Below are 22,790 nucleotides of genomic sequence, written 5' to 3' on the forward strand. Positions count from 1 at the left end.
CAGAAGGTCCAGAATCTTTCAAGAATCAAGATTTTAGTAGCAAAAGCAAGCATAAGAAATGCTGATTTCTGTAATCTTTAAAAAACATCATACACAGTGACACGTTTCATGCAAAATTTAGCTACATGATAATGCAAAAGTGACAAGGCTGACTGCCCTCTGAAATAAGAAAACAAAACAAAACAAAAAACGAGACAATGTAAATTTATCATGCACAGTAGTCACAGAGGCTTCGATGGCACAAATTAGTCAAAGGAAAAGTCCTCACCACCTGACCTCCCTTATGTACCAATTCATATTTCTCTCTAGTTTAAAATGAAATGTCTTTCTTTAGTATCATGTTCCCCTGAACTCTGTGAAGGGAAGGTCGTGGCAATAGGGTCAGCTGGCAGGAGACATGGCATTCTGAGGCTTGTATAGCCATTTAATTAAATGAAATAACAGTCAATGCCAATAGACTGCTGCTTGGATGATTTGCATTCTCCATAAATTATGGGGCAGATATTTATCCTTTGTGGATAAGGGTTACTTTCCTCCCTTTTGGCTCAAATTCCCTCTGATTTTTCAGAATGATCAAGTGCTTGGAAATAAATTTTGTGTGGTTTGTTTTATTATTAAAGATGTGAGGGCAGGGTGTATGTATGTGTGTGTGTGTGGCTGAAAAGCCAATTTCTAACATAAAGCCCTTTCCTTACTTGTGCACATGAAACTTGTATTTCCATGAGCATCCGTGGTTGGCATTTTGAAGAGCATCATGCTTGCAATTCTTTATAGAAGACTCAAGGTTGGCTTAAAGGGTTGGCTTGAAAAGCACAGCTTGTTTCCTTATTTCAACAGAACAAAATAGCTCATCTAGTTTGCAATCTGCAGCCATCCTGAATTGGGTAGCATTGTAGTAAGTGGTACATTAGTCCCTGTCTTTTAGAGTCCCTGTGGGTTCCCCTTTTAGTTGCCCTGTTTTCTCTGACAATTCATAAGTATACAGCATGTTCCTCCTACCCTTTGCTGAGATTTCTCCCGCCTGTGCTCACACATGGAACTACATTATTAAGAATAAGCTGGTTCCTCTGGCTTTTGCTTTTCTTATTCGCACAGGAACTTAGGTTCCTATGAGGTATTCCTCAAGGATTTCTAGGTGTTCCTAATGTGTATCTTAGTGTGACTACAAACCAGGCAGTCTCATGCTAGGTGCCACTGTGTCAATAATTATGTGTCTGCCACAAGTGAGGCCCAACAACCCTTGAGATGGCAAAGCCAAAGTGGGGAAGAATGTATGATGATTTAAAAATGTGGCTCCAAATTCTTTGATGTTACTTAAATCAAGTTGAGTTTGTGTCCCTCCTCATAGATTATAGGCAGGCCAATCATTGCTGTGACTAACAGAGTATGGAGAAATGATGGTATGTGGCTTCTGAGGTTAGGTCATAAAAAGCTATGCACTGCCACTTGGCTCTCTTGGAACATTATCTTTCCAGGTGTTTCCTCTTGAGATGCTCTCTCTCAGAATCCAGCTGCATGCTGCAAGACCAAGCCTCACAGAGAGGCCATGTGTAGGTACTTTGTTCAACAGTCCTGGTTAAGTGGAAACTTTGAGTAAAATGAGTTGGACATGTGAATGAAATAGCCTCCAGATAATTCCATTGCCAAAATGTCTGAATCACCCCATCCCTCTCACTCTTCCAAGCTGAGGCCCAGATACCATGATACGAAGATGAGCCTTTCCTCTGCCTGAGAGTCATGAGATATGTTAAAATTCTTACTGTTTTGCACTCTTCAGTTTGGAATGGTTTGTTATGCAGCAGTAGATTACTGAAGTAGAATGACTTACTTTCCTTCTGGATTTTGTGCTCTGCTTTGTCACAGGGCCCCAAGTAGTGCTATTTATGCCTCTGAGTCACTCAGATTCAGAATTGCCCCTTCCATCCTATAGCTCAAGCTTCTTCAGTAGGAGAAGACTTGAGTGCTTGGTTTCCTCTTCTATTCATATAAAGGTTGAGAAGACTTTTACCTACTCCCTGGCTCTGTTCTACATCTTTTCCAGACTTCTTTCTCCTAACATTCATCAGCATCTCTGTGTCAACAGACCTCTGGTGGGCACAGTTCACCAATTTCCAAATGTACCCAGATGATCTTAGTCCTAGTTGTTCTATTGGTAATACTAGTCCTATTGATACAGCTGACTTCCATTTAAATTTAAAAAGGGTTTGATGTTTATTGACTGGGGATGACATGAGTAAGTACAACAGGGGGAGGACTAGATATTTATCTTGTGATCTACATATGGAACCCAAATGCCTGACCCCCTCTACACCCTCACCACCGAAGTCCTCATAAGCACGTAGTGAGGACTTGGGAGAGAAAAAATTCTTTGCCCTCTCTTCTTATGTTCAGTTTTAAAATGGGCTAAAACAATGGAAATTTAACTTTTCTTATCTAGGGGATGCCACTTGAAAGTAATATCAATTGCCTAACCCCATAAAAGAAGGAGAAATAAAACATTTCAAATTTTTTTGTAAGTATGAAGAAGCACTGATAATGCTGATCACCTTTTGCACATCATGTCACCCAGGCCACCAAGATTCTGTGGGTAATGAAGTAGCACAGTTGGAGGGCTGATACCTGAGTTCTGAATTAATTTCACACTGGCCTAAGAATTGAATCACTAGTACCTGAGGTGGATGGAGCATTGAGAATTACTAGTCCACTTTTTTAAAAAAAATTTATTTATTTATGATAGTCACAGAGAGAGAGAGAGAGAGAGAGGCAGAGACATAGGCAGAGGGAGAAGCAGGCTCCATGCACCGGGAGCCGGACGTGGGATTCAATCCTGGGTCTCCAGGATCGTGCCCTGGGCCAAAGGCAGGCGCTAAACTGCTGCGCCACCCAGGGATCCCCTAGTCCACTTTCTTTAATCACAGGAAAGTAAACTGAAGTTCTGTGGGTATTTTTTATTCTCACATTAATAAGTCCTGTGAGACTGAAGTCATGAGTTGTGCAAAATCACACTATGGTGGTGAAATCTGGACTTCTGTGAGGTAAATCAATGAATTTTTGGTAAATGAATAAATTTAGAAGTACCTAAAAGATGTAGATAGTGTGTTTAGGTTACGATTCCTCTACCTGGTTTCTCATTTTGGAATCTTACCCTGCATCTTCCATTTACTAGCCTTGTCTTTAGATAATTCATTCAACTTCTTCATGTCTCAGTCTCTTCATCTGTAGACTGGGATAATGATACTTGAAAGAATTGTGGAAGAAGAATTAAGTGGGATAATGAGGCAAAGAGACTGGTACTCACTAACGTTTCTATCTATTCTCAGATTTCCCACCAACACTTGCAGTTAGGTGTCATTTCCTGGCTGATGAAATGTGAAAGTACTGTGCGTCACTTCTGGAGTGAGGCATTAAAAAGTTGATGACTAATCCACTAGTCTTTGTCTTCCCTTGCTGTGACAGCTGAGAAGGTAGCATATTATAGGTGGCAAAGCTACAAGATGGTAGAGCTTTAGTCAGCCTGGGTCCCTGAGTGATAGTGTGGAGCAGAGTCCTGGCTACTATGATCAGATAGGTTGCAAAAATGAGAAATAAACTTTTCCAATGTCAAGCCACTAAAAATTTGGATGACTTGTTACTGCAGCATAAGCTTAAGCTATTGTAAATAATACAGATCTTACAGGAAGTAGGATGCTGTTGTAATAAAAGCATAAAATATTTATGTTTTAAATATTAGCCTAAGGGTTGGACAAAAGGCATTAAGGATAGTGATCTCAGAGGTCAGAAGAGTGGCAATCCATGTTATGTAGTGGCAAAATGTTTGGCAGTACTGACATCTGATAGAACTTGAGGAGATCAAATTCTAATGAACTTTGAGTTCTAGGGGAAAGCCTGGAAAATAGAATATTTTCTGAAAGCATGCTTCACAAAGAACTATTGATGCAGATGTTGGTCCATGGAATTTCTGGCAATCAAAGAGAAAGTCTACTAAATATTTGAGAGAATCAAAAAAGAAACCACAGAATAGTAGAGCCTTGGTCAGATGGGTACCTGAGTATTATGTGGATTAAAATACTGTGCTAATCCCTATTAGATGTGAAATGCGTGCAAGAAATGAACCTTTCTGTGTTAAGTCATTGAGATTGGGAATTGTTGCAGCAGTGGAAGCCTTGTCTATACTGATTAACATAGTATATTACAGCATTAGTACAGTGCACAGAATGAACCCTCGGTAAGTGTTACCCTATACTTCTTATGTTTGTTATTATTGTTATTTTTTTGCAATAATTGTTAAAGTGTATGATTGTGGTCAGTGGAATCTAGATCAGTCTAACAGAAAAAGAGGATAAAGCTGTGGTAGTCAGAGTAGAGAATAGTGTTAATTTTGGTTTATACAGGGATTGCAAAATGAAATATAAATCAGAGAAAGAGAGGCAGTGTAAATAAATGAGTTGAACTAGAAATTGGGAGAACAGGAACTTTGTGCTAAGGGTGTAGTCAATCATGTTTACAGCTAATACACGTCTAGTTTTTCCAAGAGAGGCTATAAAATCAAAGCTTTATATGAATTTTCCAAGAGTTTGGAGTGTTGGTAATTATTTAAATATTTAACAAATACTAGGTGGGCCAGGTATGACTCATGGACTACTAGTTGTTCTCCACCAGAAAATTGACCCTAAGAACCAAAATGTCTAATAGCCAACGAGGTCTCTGAGGATAAATCTCAATATATCATAATTTGCAGAATCATAAATGTTCAAGGTTACTGTTGTTTGGGTTCATCTTCAACTCATTTGAAACTTACATTCCCCCTGCAGCATCTCTGCTGAATTGTCTTCCAGCTGAGAATTGAATTATTTCTGGAAGTATGTGGCTTACTACTTTATGCATCTTTGTTATCTTCAAATTGTTAGGAAGTTCTTATGTATTTGAGATGAACTCTGCCTCCCTATTGTTCCTCCTATCCTCTGCCTCCCACTCCTCCCTACCTCTGCCATTGGCTTATACCCTATAATCAATTTTCTAAAGCTGGTAATCAATTCACATAGTGACACTATGGTAGATATCTTTTTTTCTTCTAAGCTACTCCTCTTCTTCCCCTCTCTGCCCACTTTTTCTGGCAGTAGCACCTTCCTTTGAGTACTCTGTGTGTTGAAGAATTCCAAGTCGCCATACCTAGTTCCCTGCCTCTTGCCCCACCCTCACCCCAAACCAAGCTACCAAGGATCCAGAATTGGCGAACTATTTTATCACCCAGGCTTTGAGGATTGGTGCAGGGGTGAGTATGTGCCCTGAACTGGGCACCTTGAAGTCTTCTCCGTAGATTTAATATAAGGCATTGTGAGAGAAAAACTCTGTCTGTGGGTTTCCCAAACAAGGAATATCTGTGTTTCTTCTACCCCCAAACCATGCCACAAACAGTAAGGTGTCTGTAGCAGAAGAAAGTGATGGACGAAATTAAGAAAGTGGCAGAGCAGAAGAGAGAGAGAAATGAGAAAGAGCAAGAGAACAACTTCTATTTCTCTGTGACTCTTCATCCTTGTATCCTTGTCTTTCTTAGGTATGAAAAAAATAGTTTCACTAGTTTATGTTGAGTTCCTATCATTTACACCAAAAGGATCCTGATTTAAACTATGTTGGAGATCATGTGTGTAACAGCCTACATGTGATACTATAGTTTTAAACCCCTTCTTTGAATTTTTGTATTCTTTTATATATTATTATTCAGAGCATTTATGTTTTCTAGTCAAGTTATCTGCAATCACTCGCATCTTAATTTTATATTTCCGATAAGTTTAAATTATTATGCATTTTAGATGAAGCACATTCATTTTAACTCTTGAATATTTCTGTGTTCAGTCATTTTATTTTTGTTGCAAATGTTTTTGCATTTTTAAAATTTGTTATGTAAACTAACTCTATACAAAATTGATTCCATTTCTTTTAGTGAGCTTTTACTCTTTGACACTAACAGCAAAAAGATGTGATGGCTATGACGAAATGTTCTACATTTCATACATCATCAAGCAATGTTGCATCATGAAATACTTATCTGCATTTCTAATAATTATAGTTACTCATTTGCAAGAAATTGCAGGCACTTCTATTTTTTCTTTAGGTTGCTCCCACCCTTATGAGTTGGGACCAGGAACAGAATTCTGTAGCAGTTTGCTTTATTGCTATTTCAAAGCAGGTCTTTGTGTTAAGTACAATTTTCTGTAAGGATCACACTCAGGGTAGTCCAGTGGATTATGTCAGCTGCATGTAAGGAGTGTGACATTCATCGAAGTTTAATGTGTTTTCCACCTTGACTAGTCACTGAGTGTCATTCATGCTTTGAGCACATTTTTTAGGTTTCAGACATGATCTATCACAATATTCCTGCCTGTCCAAGGGATGGTGCCATTACTATGGTTACCTTCTGGCTGACTGGCCCCATGTAGTTCCCAGTGTTCTTCATTATACACCAGCCCAGGTGCTTCTACTTGGAAATTCTAAACACACTGGAAATACATTGAGAATAATAAGTAGAGCTAAGAAGAGATACAGAGAATTAAGGCAGTAAAGGTTTAACTTCGTCCTCAGGTAAAACATCCAGCTCTCCAGGGCTGAGCAGGTTTTCTTCTCCCTCTGGTTCACATCTGCATGGGATATCTCATGGCATGAAAGCTTTCTACACATCAAAATGGGTTGAAAATGAGATTTTTTTGGAACGGATGTGCCTTCTGAGAGCAATTTTCCAAAGCTGTAATTCTTATTTAGTAAGGGATTCAACAGTTAGGAAGTCCCTAATGCCCAAGTGGTTGGGGTTCTCTTTAATTCAAGTTGTCAGTCACCAACTATATATGGTGATGAATGAAGAGAATGATTATTTTTATTCACATCTTCCATAGTAGATAAATATGTCCCACTTCATTTTTTACTCTGAGAATGGAACGTCAAGATTTATTCCTTTTGTTCTGTTGCTGCGGATTTGTTAAAGACATCCTGTTATTTGATGGAATTATTTTTGAGGGAAGGAAAATACCTTATATCTTACTCTAATTTGTACCAGATGTTGGCAAGAATGTTACAGAAAACAGGTTTCAATGAGAATGTAACTATATCATACCCTATACCATATAGTACATATTATACAAGTACCGACTGCAAGCTGATAATAAGCTCATTCTTAAAAATGAACTAATTAAATTTCAAGCTCACATTTTAGATATTGCATTTTTTATTAATAAAGGTAGATTTTGAAAAAAGAAAAGATTGCCAGTCATTAATCACTATATGGAAACTAGTATTACCATGGAGCTTGCAACCATACAGCCACAAGGAGGAGCTCAAGCATCAAATTAAAAATTAACACATCTGATTAAGTGTGGTGCATGCTGCCTTTGGCAATGATTTCAGGCAATATTTATTATATGGAGGTGAGGTGATCTGTAGGTCTTTTGCTCAGATTAATACCACTCTGGGGCATTTATGTTGATATACTGGTACTTTTCAGAACATATAAATGAATATAATAATATAGACATAATACGCTCTTTACCCAGCAACCAGATGGATCTTTAAAAGAATGCAAGTGAGATTATGCCACTCCCTGGTTCAAAGCTTTTCAGTGGCTTCTTTCTGCTTTGAGAATAAACTGTGCAGTCTCTTCTGTGGCTCTGCATCATCTGGTTGTGATGTCCCTTTCTGATGCCATCTCATGCTTATGTCCCCACAAATCTGCAGCCGTGGCCACATTTGCCTTCTGACACATTGTAGAGTAGCTTCTTTTCTTCCTTAGGTACTTCACACTTCTGATTTCTTTTGTTCTTCCAGGTTTCCAGGTTTTTGCATGCCTGAGTCCTTCTCATCCTTTGGAATTTGGCTCTAATGTCATCTTCTAGATTTATTTCCTGACCACTACTGAATATAGGTTGGCCTGCCCTCCTGCCTCTCATTATTCTCCATCCTCATTCTCTGTTCATTCTTTCTTAACTTTTTCTTTTTTAAGACTTATTCATTTTAGAGAGAGAGAGAGAGAGCAAGAATATGGGGGGAGGGGCAGAGGGAGAGAATCTTCAAGCAGACAGACTTCCCACTGAGGGCAGAGCCTGACAGAGCTCCATCTCACAACCCCGAGATCATGACCTGAGCTGAAATAGAGTCAGACACTTGATGGACTGAGTCACCCAGGTGTCCCCATTCTTTCTTAACACTTACACAAGCTGTAATTTCTTTCATCATTTATGTGTTTCCCACTTGTTACCTGACTTCTTTGTTTGAATATATATTAGAGTAGGAGCTTTGCCTGTTTTACGCTGCAGTATCCACAGTGCCTAGCACAATTCCAGGTATTAAGTATGTGTGCAATACTCATACATTGACTGAATTTTTATAATTGGAGTTTAATAGAACATGACTGGGTGTAGTGTGGGTCTGAAATCATAGTTGTGGAAACAGTTTTAAAAAATTAGTCTCCAGGGCTCCTGGGTGGTTCAGTGGTTGAGCATCTGCCTTTGGCTCAGGTCATGATTCTAGGGTCCTGGATCAAAGTCCTGCATCAGGTTCTCTGCAGGGAGCCTGATTCTCCCTCTGCCTATGTCTCTGCCTTTCTTTCTATGTCTCGTGAATAATAAAATAAAATATTAAAAAAATTAGTCTCCTACCTCTGTGACTTTTACTCATAGTTTGAAGGGCCACTCACTGATGCCCCAACAATACACATTATATTCCTCCTGCCCCCAAGAAGAGGCAGCAAATGCCACACAGTGAAATCTAAATGGACACCAATATAGATTACAGCAGCATTGCTGGACAAACAAAATTAAAATTAAGCAAAATATGCTACCATCTTCCACTGCTATCTGTATTATTTGACCTGTGAGAATATGAACTTTTTTTTTTTTTTTTGAGAATATGAACTTATTTCTGAGGAATAGCTTCTTTGGCCCAATCAGTTGGTACTTAACTGTGGCAGTGTCACACCAGTTTTGGAGGTACAGATAGGACTGGCTCTTGGTGATCCCATCTGTTAGATGCAGAAGGATATTTGGCTTGTTTGGAGCTGCCGGCCTTCCATACAGAGGTCTTTGAGAAGGCCCTCATATCTTCGCTTCTCCAAGAGTCCATCTTTGAGTATGGACAAGTAGGTCCCTTTAAGACTAGACCTCCTGATCGTGTGAATGCTCACAGGAAATTATTGGCTCTTCTAAAATCATGTCCTAGAACACATTAAGCTTGAGTTTCTGCCTAGTTTATTATTTCACTAGGTATAACATATTTCACTTTATGTGGGTTTGTAAATAATTTCTGATTCTTTCAGTAATGACCAGTAATTATTCAACCTTGCTAATTTTCTCCTTCTTCCCAGGAACCTTAGCCAAAGTAGTACATTTATTTATCAAGAAAATAAACACATGATTCTGGGAAATGTACTCATGGAAGATTTCCCAATGAAATATATTTGATTCTTTCACAGGACGGAAGTTGACACGTTATCTGTTAGGATGACCATTCCAAAAACCACACTTAAATATTTAAAAATTTGGAGAACAACAAAAGAAGTTAATTTATATTTTTTAGCATAAATTCTAAGGGATCACTTTGTCAGGATGTGGTATTAAAAATGTTCTTTTACTTTTGGGAGAATTGGAAAAAATAAACACAATTGAAATAGACTATCAGTTTCTTTGCACAGGTTATAACTTAATGGGGAACAGAGATAACCTGACACTATATGACTTATTTACCAGAGCCTAATGAGAGAGGAGACTAGGATTTAGGTGTCTTAATCTGTAACATTGTGCTACATAGGAGGTAGTTGATGAAGGTGCTGGGTTAAGATGTAATTGTTTCTGGGTGATATTAAGCATGTGATGGTGACATGCTTATGGTGTTTTATATTTGTGACCAAAAGACAGTGGCACTGGATGGGTCTTGTACCTTTAACTGTTGGTGTCACTTGTATTTCCAAGTATATGTGGTACTGTTTCAAGTTATCTTCAGCAGGTTGGTTACAAAAATGGCCTTGATTCTCTATACATCCCTAGACCCATATCCTTTACAGTGGGACTTTGCAATAACTTTCATGCCATTAAGAGTAGAGTGTGTTCCACTCCCTTTTTGAATCTGAGTTCACCTTCCCACTTGCTTTGGTGAGCAGAACAGGACTGAAATAATGTTATATTATTTCTAAGCCTAGACCTCAAGAAGCCCAATGTATTACTGTTCATGTTGGTATCCCCCTTCCTTTAATATGAGCAAGCCTGGGCTAGCCTGCAGGAAAGTAGCAAATCATTTTTGGTAGAGCTGAGTCATCCTCAACCAGCCAGCTCCTACTTAACCTACCAGCTGATTGCAGCCAACGAACAAGTTGGGTTGAGATCAGTCAAACCTAGGCTACACCAAAAGAACTGTCTCATCCATCTGTGGAATCATGAGCAAAAGTATATTGTTACCTTTTAAAGTCACTTTATTTTTTTTCTTTTTCTTTAAAGTAATTTCATTTTGAGTTCATTTGTTAAATAACATTATTGTGAAAATCGCTAACTTATGTATTACTGGACATATGTTTCTGGTGATAGTGACTATATAGTTTTAGGCATTAGTAGTTTTGTGGTTCTAGATTATATTAACTATAGTTTAAATAATAGTGGTCTTGTGGTTCAAGGTATAGGGTGCTTAATGACGATGGGATTTGGAGGTAATTATGGCAATATGACCAACATTTATGACTTGATGTTGGTAATGTTAATTTAGATGAATATGATATTTATGCTGTGAGGTAGCTGTAGGTGTTGGCAGCACTTAGTATTGCTACCCATAATATGTTGGACAACTCAGATTTTCTGCCACATTTTGCGACAATTTAATAACTAAATGATAGCTTTCAATGCCACTGTATTTCCAAGAAAGCCCAATACACATTGTTCTTAGTTTCTTGCTAAACTGGGAAAGTCGAGATATTGGTGGGCTTCTTTTCACTGTTATGTGTGTGCAAGTACACATGCATACTGCATACACACACACATACAGACACACACTAGAGGAACACTATGGGGGATCCTTGGATATTGCACTGTATATGTGGAAATCAGCCTTGGCTATGTCAGTCTGGGTCCAATTGGCACAGATGCCAGAAGGGGACACCTTCTTATACCTATTTCCATGATTTTTCGGAAAACAAACAAAGCCAACCAAACAAAAGATATCTCTCTGGGCTTCAATTCAGCTTTTATAAAAAGGGTTGATAAATTGGTATAAAAATATCGGTCCTTTAAAAAAAAAAAATATCGGTCCTTTGTTTTCTTTGGTTAAGCATGTCTAGTGATGACAGCTATATCTATACTTCAGCAGTGGGGCAGTCTATGCATGGCACCGCAAACAGGAGAACCCTGATCCCATCACTGAAACAGTCCTACTCTTCCAAGTAGAAACTGGTTATGCTTGTATTTGTTTTCTACATAATTTCTTTGCCAATGTATCCATCTGAACTATGGGGCCCCTTTATCTCTGTAGGGATCCCTGTATGTTTTCTGAGGATGTTTCCTTTGTTAACTTTTTAGATAAGTGGTTAACAAAACTCTTTTGCTTTCCGAATGAGAATTTGTTAACTCTTTAGATAAGTGGTTAACAAAACTCTTTCGCTTTCGGAATGAGAATTTGACCTATGATTTGCTAATTTAGTTCCCCTGGTAACTTGACAATGACAGAATGTCAACTATGTTTCTAGGCAGGATTGCTTGTGCTAAAAATGATCTTTGGCAAATTGCATCTGGACTAGAAGGGTTATGAATGGACTATAAATACTTGATAGGGAAGCTATGCTTTGAGTGTCTTTAAGAATTGGGACTCATATCTGGGCACACATCTGCAGGGAACTTGGAAACTATGGATCCTATGGATTAGCAGGTTCTGGGCCATGGTAGATCCTGTACCTATCTGATGTGAGTCTCATCTTCTTGTATCTGAGCTGTTAGATTGCTTCAAGGACTATTGCACATACAAAACCCCTGAAGCTGCCCTTAGGCAAGCTCTGGTTTTTATCCTTTAACATAATAGATGGATGTCGAGCCTGGCCTATGGTAGTCTTGTGAGTCTGAATGTTTAGTTGAACCTAAAAGATTTGTGGTGGACACAACATGGATCCATAGGTCCAGCTGCTGATACACTCGGGGTGTCCTCTGGCTTGAAAAGACTCCATGCAGGTGATCTGCCCATGTATGTGTGTTTGGGTATAATTCATCATGCATGAGGTATATCCCAGGTGATTAAGTGTCAGAATGCTGTTCACCTGGGGTTTGTAGACCGTGGTACTGACATATTGGCAAAAGTGCTGTCTAAGCAATGTGCCAACCCACAACATCTCTAATTTGACTAAGAATATATGGAGAAAGGTTTTCTGGGAAGGAGACTGAGTGAGGATCTTGGAGGATGGGTATATTGCTGGCAGTACTGGCCAGGGATGACTGTTTCCTATTAAAACCAAAGAGCACTCACAACAATGGGCTCTCAGGAACACCCCCCCCCCCCAACCCTGCCCCCAACCAATTACAGGAAAAACAGCATTAACATTCATCTCAGGCTTTCTTCTAACCACAAGAGGGCCTTATTTTGGAAGAACCAGGAGAAGTCCTGGCCTCACTGCCATGAATGTCTGCCCTTGCTTACAGCGGGGGTACAGATCTCTGCAGGATGTTTCAAGTATTCAAGCAATGGCTTCTGAAAGCTTCTGTCAGGCTTTCCTTAGGAAGAGGAAGCAGATGGCCACAGGCAGCTCCAGGCTTCAGTTTTACCAGCTTAGCAGTCATAGAGAGAAGAGCTTGCCTCCTTCACTTCATCCCATCAGGTATGCTGTGGCTGGCACTCCTGCCCTGGCTTGGAATTCATGGGCTGCCTGAACAAAGAGGCCATGATGGTGAAAGCTCTCATGTGGCTGCTGAGGAGCAGGCTGTTCAGGACATTTGAATCATAGGGCCTGAGAATGGAGAAGAGTGGTTTCCCAGAGGAAGATTGATGGGCTGGGATGCAAGGAAGTGGTACAGGATGCTGGGAAGGCTAAATGATAGTTCTCTACAACAGTATCTCTGAGCATCTAGAAAGAAAGTGGAAAAGCAATTGTTTGTATTCATTTACTATCATCTTAATCACCAAAAGCCACTGAATGGTGCAAGGTCAAAGACAAGGACAAAACGGGTTTATTTTATTTATTTTAAAGATTTATTTATTTATTTATTATTTATGATAGACACAGAGAAAGAGAGAGAGAGCCAGAGACACAGGAGGAGGGAGAAGCAGGCTCCATGCTGGGAGCCCGATGCGGGACTCGATCCTGAGACCCCAGGATTGCGCCCCGGGCCAAAGGCAGTCGCCAAACCGCTGAGCCACCCAGGGATCCCACAAAACAGGTTTTAAATATAAAGGTACCTTATTGTATGATAGAGTGCAGGTGAGAGAGATATGTGAAAGTTTTAGACATAAAAAAACAATAACTGCCATGATGTAGGCAGAAACCCAGAGCTTATAAAAACCAGCAATGATAGTGACAGCTCAGAAAACACTGGAGAAGAATTCTGGCATTCTTGGCTTCCAGCCAGTGGAGTTGAACTCCTCAAACTTCAGTGTGCACACTAATCATCTAGAGATCTGGTTAAAATGCAGGTTCTGATTCAGTAGGTCTGGGGAGGAGCCCAAGAGCCTGAATTTCTAACAAGCTCCCAGATGTCTCTGATGCTGCTATTCAGGGACCTGGCACTGAGTAGCACAGCAGGAGAGGGGTTAGGTCACTGCACTTCTGTTCCTACAGAAGAAGTGTTAGCAGCTGCCACCCAGAGACATTTGGGTGGCATTAGGTTAGCACAGAGTGTGAGAAAGCTTGTTGGAGGGGTCTCCTCTAAATGACAGTTCCTGGTGGGGCAGGTTGCATGACCCTGGAATGCTAACATTGGCAGTTTCTCTTTGTGCTGTGGCAGCATTTGCAGAAGCACATTATGCTGCTAAATGAATTATACACAGTGAGATAATCATGGACCTCCACTGCCAATGGGCAGCTCCCACTGGAATGAATTTGGAGAGGGAGAATATTAAAAAAATAGCCAAACTGCAGGATAATGTGTAACCAGAACTATTTTCAAAATGAGCCATAAAAAGATGTTTGGAGAAAGTTAATTTTTAAATGTCTGCTCCCACTGTGTTGTATGGACTCCCTGGAAAGCTGAGAATATCATTCCTTCTGTTTCTATAGCTCTCCCCCAGGCTGTATTCAGAAAATATTGATTTGTTTCCTTGATTTGTTGAGCATCAAATCCAACAACAAGTTTTAACTTGCTTCATAGCATGCTTCATAGCATGCTCTTATTCAGATGCAGCTTAAAGCAAGGAACGCAATTGTATTCTAAATTGAATTTTTGTTTTATTATAGAATTGTCTCCTCAAAATATTCAAGGACCAATATTTGTAACCAGAACTAGAATGATGGGGCATCTGGGTGACTCAGTTAGTTAAATGTCCAACTCTTGGTTGGTCATTATCCCAAGGTCATGGAATCAAACCCTGTGTGGGGCTCCTCACTCAACTGAATCTATTTGGGATTCTTCTCTCTCCCTCTGCTCCTTCCCGACTCTCTCTCTCTCTCTCTCTCTCACCCTATTTCTCTTTAAAATAGATAAATAATTACTTAATAAAAGAACTAAAATGAAACAAAAAGAATTATGGAGAAATATAACTCTGGGAATTCAGGACATACTGCAATTTAGGAACTACCAATCTTTCAGGAAGTCACTGGTTATTTCAACTTTGAAATCATTATTTAAAGGCAGAAATTAGAGTTTTTGACTTAGACCAGTATGTTTAAAAAGGAATTGTTTAATAATATTTTAGGTTAACTTTTCTGTAGCAGCTAAAAGTTTTGAAAAGGATCGAAGGTATGTACAACCACTAAATCAATGCTTTTTCCTGTTTCACTTCACTCAAATTAAATGACAAATGGAATGCAATTGGCATAATGCACATTGGATTATTCCAACAAATAATATGCTCAGCAGTAATTCACCTGAACTGTCCTTAGATCTGTTTTTTTGTTGTTGTTGTTGTCTTGTCTTTTTTTTTTTTTTTTTTTTTGAGTGTGGAGTGGCTGGGGTTATTCCATAGTCAGTAGTTTCATTATGCATAATGCCTGTTTGTTCCTGACACTGGAGTATAGTGAGAAGGCAGAGTGACTTCAAGGAAAGAAAAGCAGTTTGTAACTCAAGGGCTCAAGTTTCAAGCTCTGAGCTTGATGAGCTGATTTTGTTGGGTTCATCTCTCCTCCATTTGATTTTTCTCATTCAATAGACATGCAAAGCTATGTCAGTGTTTATGCCTCACAAATATAATTTGCAAATACTTAGCAAATAAATTTAAGAAAATGAGATGGCAGCTGGTCTTCATAACTAGACAAATTACACTTCTTAAGGAGGCCTGCCCTGGCCACTGTATATAATACCTCTGCTGTGGGTCCCTGCTTCCCCCAAGTCACTGCCATCCCTTTCCCACTGCAGCCCTGATCTCTCTGACTCTGAACTATTTTTTCCAAGGTATTTTCCCTTCTCACACAATTTATCACTTTTAAATTTATTTTCCTCATTGGCTATCTCCCTCCTCTATAATGTTATCACTTATAAGAGCAGGAAACTTTGTATTGTTCACTGATGTATCCTGCATGCCTAGAACAATGCCTGCCTAGTCCTTGCTAGGTTTTTAGTGAAGAAATGACCAAATATATATATAGATACATGGACATATTTAAGGTTTAGAATAAGTCTATTCCTATTTTCTTAGACCAGGTTAAAATTAGGATATAAACCATCTACTTATGTCATATTTCAAAAATGATAAGGATATCATAAAACATCATCTCCTAAACTTTTTTCCAACCAAAGATAAAACATTTTTTTTTCTGCCATGGAACAAAAGAGACCACTTGGTTATGGCATTGATGAGAATCCATTTGATCATAGTAAAAATTTTATTTCCACGTAGATTAATTAAACCCCAAAGCATTCAGTTAAAACCAGGGTTTCACAACCATGGCACTATTGATGTTTTGGGTGGATAATTCTTTATTGTGGGAAGCTGTCCTATGCATTATTTAGCAGCATCCCTGGCCTCAACCAGCTAGGGACCAGTGTGAATGCTCCCTCACTCCCACCAGTTGTGACAACCAAATATGTCTCTAGCCAAATGTTCCCTGGTTGCAACCACTTATTTGAACCAATCAACTTAATTAATTAAATAGGATTATTAGCCTACAAAAATTTATCTTTAACCATTAAAGAGATAATAGCTGTCTGTCATTCAGCACTTATGTGGTAGACAGAATAGTAGCCCCCAAAGATGTTTATACCCTAATTCTGGGAATCTGTGAATATGTCATAGGGACTTGCTGATGTGATAAGGCTAAGGACTTTGAGATGAGGAGATTTTCCCAGTTATCCAGGTGGGCCCAATCTAATTAAACAAACCTCTTTTATAAAGTTAAGAGCCTTTAAAAAGAGAGAAATGTGATCACAGAAGGGTTAGTGAGATGCAGTGTGTTAAGGACTCAACTCTTATTACTTGCTCTGAAGATGAAGGAAGGGGGCCCCTTAACCAAGGAATGTAATGATCTCTGGAAGCTGGGAATGACCTTCAGTTGACAGCCAGAAGGAAAACTAGGACCTTGGCCCTACAACTACAAGGAATTTGAATGAGTGAGGAACACATCCTGTCCTCAAGCCTCGGATAAGGAATGTAGCCCTGTTGACATCTTGATTTTAGCTTGGTAAGACCTATGTGGGAGTTAGGAGCTGCTGAATCATAAGATATAAATTTGTATTAAGTCACTAAGTTTGTCATAATTTATTATAGCAATAATAGAAAACTAATATAATTTATCATGCTGAAACCTTTCCATCCTCCCATTTTATAGATATTATTGGCTGAACTATGTCCCCACCAATTTGTATGTTGAAGTCCTATCTCTCAGTACTTAGAAGGTGACTACATTTGGAGATCAAGTCTTTAAAGAGATTAATTAAGATTAAATGAGGTCATTAGGATGGGCCCTAATGCAATGACTGATGTCCTTATAAGAAGAGGAGATTAGGACACAGATGCATACAGAGGGAAGACCATGTAGGAGACATATGGAGATCATGATCTACAGGCCAAGAAGAAAAGCCTTCAGAAGAAAGAATTTGCTCATATGCAAAAGTGTTATTTTCTTTCCAAGATTACTTTTAGAATTAAAATGGACAATGAATGCAAAAGTACTCTGTCATGTGCGGATATCATGGAAATGTGAGGAGGTATTAATAAAATATTTCTACTGCAGGGAGAAGAAATTAAGGGAGTCTTGTTCTGAGAGCACCATTCAGACCTTCTTTCAGGTATTCTTAATAAATGTCCATTTTGAAACTCAAGAAGCAGTATAGGAAGTATTCTTTAACTAGGGGGAGTAAGAATGGACAAGAATCAGTATTTTCTTTCTGTACTTCCTTCTAAAAGATAATTCACATATATTTTATTGTTTGGAATTCCCAGTAGAGGCATTATCAAGTAGAGTGTTTAGAAGGCCTGTGGGAAGAACAGTAGCTGTTTAAAATAGTGTGTATGTGTGTGTGGGGGGGGGAACTGTTTACTCCAAGTTGAACTGTCTATATTGTCTGCTTTATTATGGGATAAGAATAAAAAACAAACAGAGAAACTTATGCTAAAGTTAACAAGATGGCTTTACCACAGAAGAGCAAGTCTGTGGTTGTGTGCAATATTCTAGGGAGGAACCATTTTTTGGTTTGAAACTCTGTAACTTTCTCTTTCCATAATATCTACTCTCACAAATGATAGCCCTTGTATGTAAGAGAACAGAAGCTTCAAGTGGCTGAAAAGGCTATCCCAATCCCATTAAGCTTGCTTCGTCTGTTCCTTTTAGGAGAGGATTTTACAACTGCCCCCATCCTGCCATCGAATTCCTGATGAGGACAAATTTAGTATCAACATGGGGAGCTAACATACTTTCTTGTAGATGTTACCGAAATAACATTACCTGGCATTAGCAAGTTACACACATGCTATTCATGTTCTAGAATGTCTTTTCCCTTCCACCCTGTCTTGAGTACTTCTATTCAGCCTTCTGAATATTCAGTTTAAGTTTCACCTTTTTTTTTTTTTTTTTTTTTTTTGGTGAATCCTTTCTCATCTTTCCCAGATACTATAAATTCCTCCTATCTGGGTGCCTACAATATCTTATTCAGATCTCAGATATACTATTTACTAATTTATATGATAATGATTTGTTTATCACTTTGTGTAATAATGATTTGTGAGGTTTTCAATGACAGGTGTAATTTAGTGTCCCCATCACTGTGCCTGGGACAGAGCAGGCATACAATATATCAGTTAATTTTGGATCAAAGGAAGGGTCTTGGTTAGTGTGTATCAATAGCTATTTTAAGTAAATAAGTTGCTGGCTTACAGATAACTGAAATTACCTTACCTATCTATACATAGCAGTCATATAAGTTGGGTCTTTATGTTCCCCATCTTATGGATGAGGAAATTGGGGCCTGAGGTTAGGTGATTTGACCAAGGTAATTTGGCTAATAAGGACCAAAGAGAAGTTTCAAATTTAGGCAGATGAGGTACATTTATATGGAGAGTGGATGATGGTGTTATAGGCTCAAGGCAAGATGAAAGAGTACTTTTTAAAAAAAGATATTTATTTATTTATCTGAGAGAGAGAGAAAAAAAATAGACGTTTTCTTTATTGTAAGCCACTGAACCTTTGGGATCGTTTGCAATGCAGAAAGAACTAATACACTTGGCCTTCTTTTTTATTTTTTAAGATTTTATTTATTTATTCATGAGAATACACAGAGAGGAGAGAGAGGCAGAGACATAGGCAGAGGGAGAAGCAGGCTCCATGCAGGAAGCCTGACGTGGGACTCAATCCTGGCTCTCCAGGATCAGGACCTGGGCTGAAGGTGACGCTAAACCACTGAGCCGCCCGGGCTCCCCTATGCTTGGCCTTCTAAAAGCACTTTAACCAAGACTTTCTGTTGGGAATTAAGATGGCAGAGAATTAGGGGGACTCTGGGCTTTTCTAGTCCCTTAAACACAGCTGTATTGAGGTCAGGTCACTTAGAACACCCAGGAAATAGATCCAAGGACTGGGAGAAGGATCTCCATGGCTGGCGGGAGACTGTGTGGCAGATATGAGGTACAAGGAAGCGAATTCGGGGAGAGGAAAACTTTCACAAGTGCCAGGGAGAGGAGGGAATCCTTTCACAGAGAGAGAAAAGGGAGAAAAATAGAGAGAGGTTGAGTGTGGCCTCAGTCTACACAAGGTGGAATCCTCTTCAGAGGACTGATTAAGGAGCGAGAGGTACTGAGTGTCGCAGGTTTTTTGCAAACAGCATGTAGAGCTCACACTCTGAAGATTTGGAAATGTGGGACTTTTGCCAGAGCAGAGCTGTAATGTGAGCTCCTGGAGAGAAGGAGGGTGCTGTCCTCGGAGTGCACACATTGGTGTAGGGGTCTCCTGGATCGCATTGGGAGACAATGTACCCCTTCCTGGAGTGCATTTGGAAGAAGGTATAGTGCCTCTTCAAGGACAAGAGACCCTGAGGGCACCAGCACAAGGGCCTTCATGAGCAGGGAACAGAGGCCATGCACAGAGGGTGGATAACGGGGTTGCTGCTTTTCTTGCAGTGCCACACCATAGATTTTGTGTTATGTGCAGGCATGGGACTGAGGGTTTTTCTGGGACAGAGGATACCAGACATAGGGCAGCAAGGCTATCCTCTGGAGGAGAAGAGTGGTTCCACAGGGTGCCAGCTCCTTTATGGTTTGGCATTTTGAATCGCAGATGTGTGCCAAAAATAAAACGCAGGACAGCTATGGCGCTGGGTGGCTCATGACCCTCCCTATTCTGTGAGGGCTTCTTGAACTGCAGGGTGTGTGAGGTCTCTTGTCTGAGGACAAGAGAGTGGGGTGGAGACATTATCTACCTCACCACCAACAGAGTGAGACTTCAGAGAGCAACACAGGGGCCCCCAGTGGAGGTGGGTATCACTTAACACCAAACACTGCCCCCCCTGTACCTAGAAAGAGCATATTTACTATAACAGGCTTTTTTCTTCTTATCCAAGCTTATTTTAACAAACAAATCAAACCACACCTCGTTAAAGTTCTGAACATTTCCCATTGCAAGCAAGGAGGAGCTCTGAAGAGGCCTGACCAGAGGGAAAGAGCAGCCAAAACACAACAGCAGAGTGCACACAGTGTACAACAGAAACACTTCCTGAAGTTTCAGGCCCTGGATAATGTATGATCCCTTTTTAATATAGCATTACTCTTGGGTACAGGAAACATAAGAAACTTTCAAAATAACCAAAGACAGAAACTTAGGCAAAATAACAAGATGGAGGAATTCTCCCTAAAAGAAAGGTCAAGAAGGAGTCATAGCCAGATGATTGCTCAAAAGATCTCTGTACAAGCAGTATCTCTGAACAAGAATTTAGAACAACAGTCATGAGATTACTGGCTGGAAAAACAAAACTGGAGACATCATGATTTCGGGTTTCAAGCTATATTACAAAGTGGCAGTTGTCAAGACAGTATGTCCTGGTGCAAAAAGAGACACCCAGACCAATGGAACAGAATAGAGAACCCAGAAATGGACCCTCAATTCTATGGTCAACTAATCTTTGACAAAGCTGGAAAGAATATGAAATGGAAAAAAGTCTCTTCAACAAAAGGTGTTGGGAAAATTGGACAGCCACGTGCAAAAGAATGAAAAAGAAAGAAGAAAAAAGAAGAAACCACTTTCTTATACCATACACAAACATAAGTTCAAAATGGGTAAAAAACCTAAATGTGAAACAGGAATCCATCAAACACAGGCAGAAGCCTCTTTGACCTTAGCCATAGCAACTTTTATTTATTTATTTATTTATTTATTTATTTATTTATTTATTTATTTATTCATTCATTCATTCATTCATTCATCCATCTATTTATTTATTTATTTATTTATTTATTTATTTATTTATTTAATTTGTTTTATTTTTTGCCATAGCAACTTATTAGACCTACTGCCAGAAGCAAGGAAACAAAAGGAAAAATGAACTATTGGTACTTCATCAAGATAAAAATCTTCTGCACAGTGAAGGAAACAATCAACAAAACTAAAAGGCAATCTACAGAAGGGGAGAAGATATTCACAAATGACATATCAGATAAAGGCCTAGTATCCAAAATCTATAGAGAGCTTATCAAACTTAACACCCCTAAAATAAAAAATCCAGTTGAGAGATGGGCAGAAGACATGAATAGACATTTCTTCAAAGAAGACATACACATGGCTAACAGACATGTGAAAAGATGCTCAGCATCACTCTTTATTAGGGAAATACAAATCAAAACCATGATGAGATACTGCTTCCCACTGATCAGAATGGCTAAAATTAACAACTCGGGAAACAACAGACCTTGGCGGAGATGCAGAGAAAGGGGAACCCTCTAACACTGTTGGTGGGAATGCAAAGTGGTACAGCCATTCTGAAAAACAGTATGGAGTTTCCTCAAAAAAGTTAAAAATAGAACTACCTTAGGATCTAGCGATCAGAGTACTAGGTATTTATCCAAGGGGTACAAAAATAGTCATTTGAAGGGGGTACATGCACCCCAATGTTTATAGCAGCACTGTCTACTATAGCAAAAATAAGGAAAGAGTCTAAATGTCCATCGACTGATGAAAGATAAAGAAATGGTACACATACAGACACATACCTTGGAATATTACTCAGCTATCACAAAGAATGGAATCTTGCCATTTGCAATGACATAGATGGAACTAGAGGGTATTATGCTAAGCGAAATAAGTCAGTCAGAGAAAGACAAATACCATAAGATTTCACTCATAGGTAGAATCTAAAAAATAATGAGTGAACAAGCAAAAGGTATAATCAGACCTATAAATATGGAGAACAAATTGATGGCTGCCAGAGGTTAGGGTATGGTGGATGCTTGGGAAAAATGGGTGAAAGGGAGTAGGAGATACAGGCTTCCAGTTATGGAATGCATAACTCATGGGAATAAAAGTGTACAGCCTAGGGAATATAGTAAATGATATTACCATAGTATTGTATGGTGATAGATGGTAGCTACCCTTGTGGTGAGCATAGCATACTGTATAAACTTGTCAAATCACTATATTGTACATCTGACACTAATGTACCATTGTGTGCCAACTATAGTCCAAGGAAAAAAATAAAGTGAAAGTGCTCTGTAATCATTTGAGATCTCATCTCTCACCTAATCTGTCAAAGGGGAAGGAAAATTCTATTGAGTTAGCAAATAGGAGTGTAAGCTTTCAAAGGGCATCCTAAAGGTTGGCGCATAATATGAGGTAAAAAATGAATGTGAGATGCTGCAAATTTCTCTGAATGCTTTCTCCATTCTCTCCTTGCCTTATATTGCTGCTTTATTGACAGTTCCTTGTTTAATAATGCCTGCCTTCTCATTCTGGCACCTAGGATGCATCTCAAGAGTGTTGCCCAAATAATGTTGGCTTCTTCATTCTTCTTTTTGGAGAGAAAGAGTATCCTTGAAGGTCCTTCTCTTCTACCATGGTGGCCCTGGTCATTTCCTGTCCCACATTATGCAAAAATGTGTATATGTGTAACCTCCACTTAAAAAAAAAGATTTATTTATTTATTTATGAGAGACACAGACTGAGAGGGAGAGGCAGAGACATAGGCAGAAGGAGAAGCAGACTCCTCACAGAGAGCCCTATG

General features: G+C 39.2%; 1 long non-coding RNA gene across 1 annotated transcript in view; it reads left to right on the forward strand.

The window, feature by feature from the left end:
* The window catches only part of LOC144286918 (uncharacterized), a 38,856-nt gene that overhangs the window by 7,259 nt on the left and 8,807 nt on the right, over nucleotides 1–22,790 (forward strand). Inside the window, exons 2-3 of the long non-coding RNA XR_013354865.1 lie at nucleotides 13,223–13,397; nucleotides 17,327–17,381. This is a non-coding gene — a long non-coding RNA (uncharacterized LOC144286918). The remainder of the gene's footprint in view (nucleotides 1–13,222; nucleotides 13,398–17,326; nucleotides 17,382–22,790) is intronic.

This window comes from Canis aureus, chromosome 16 (genome assembly GCF_053574225.1).
Source record: "Canis aureus isolate CA01 chromosome 16, VMU_Caureus_v.1.0, whole genome shotgun sequence".
In the NCBI taxonomy this organism is placed as follows: Eukaryota; Metazoa; Chordata; class Mammalia; order Carnivora; family Canidae; genus Canis; species Canis aureus.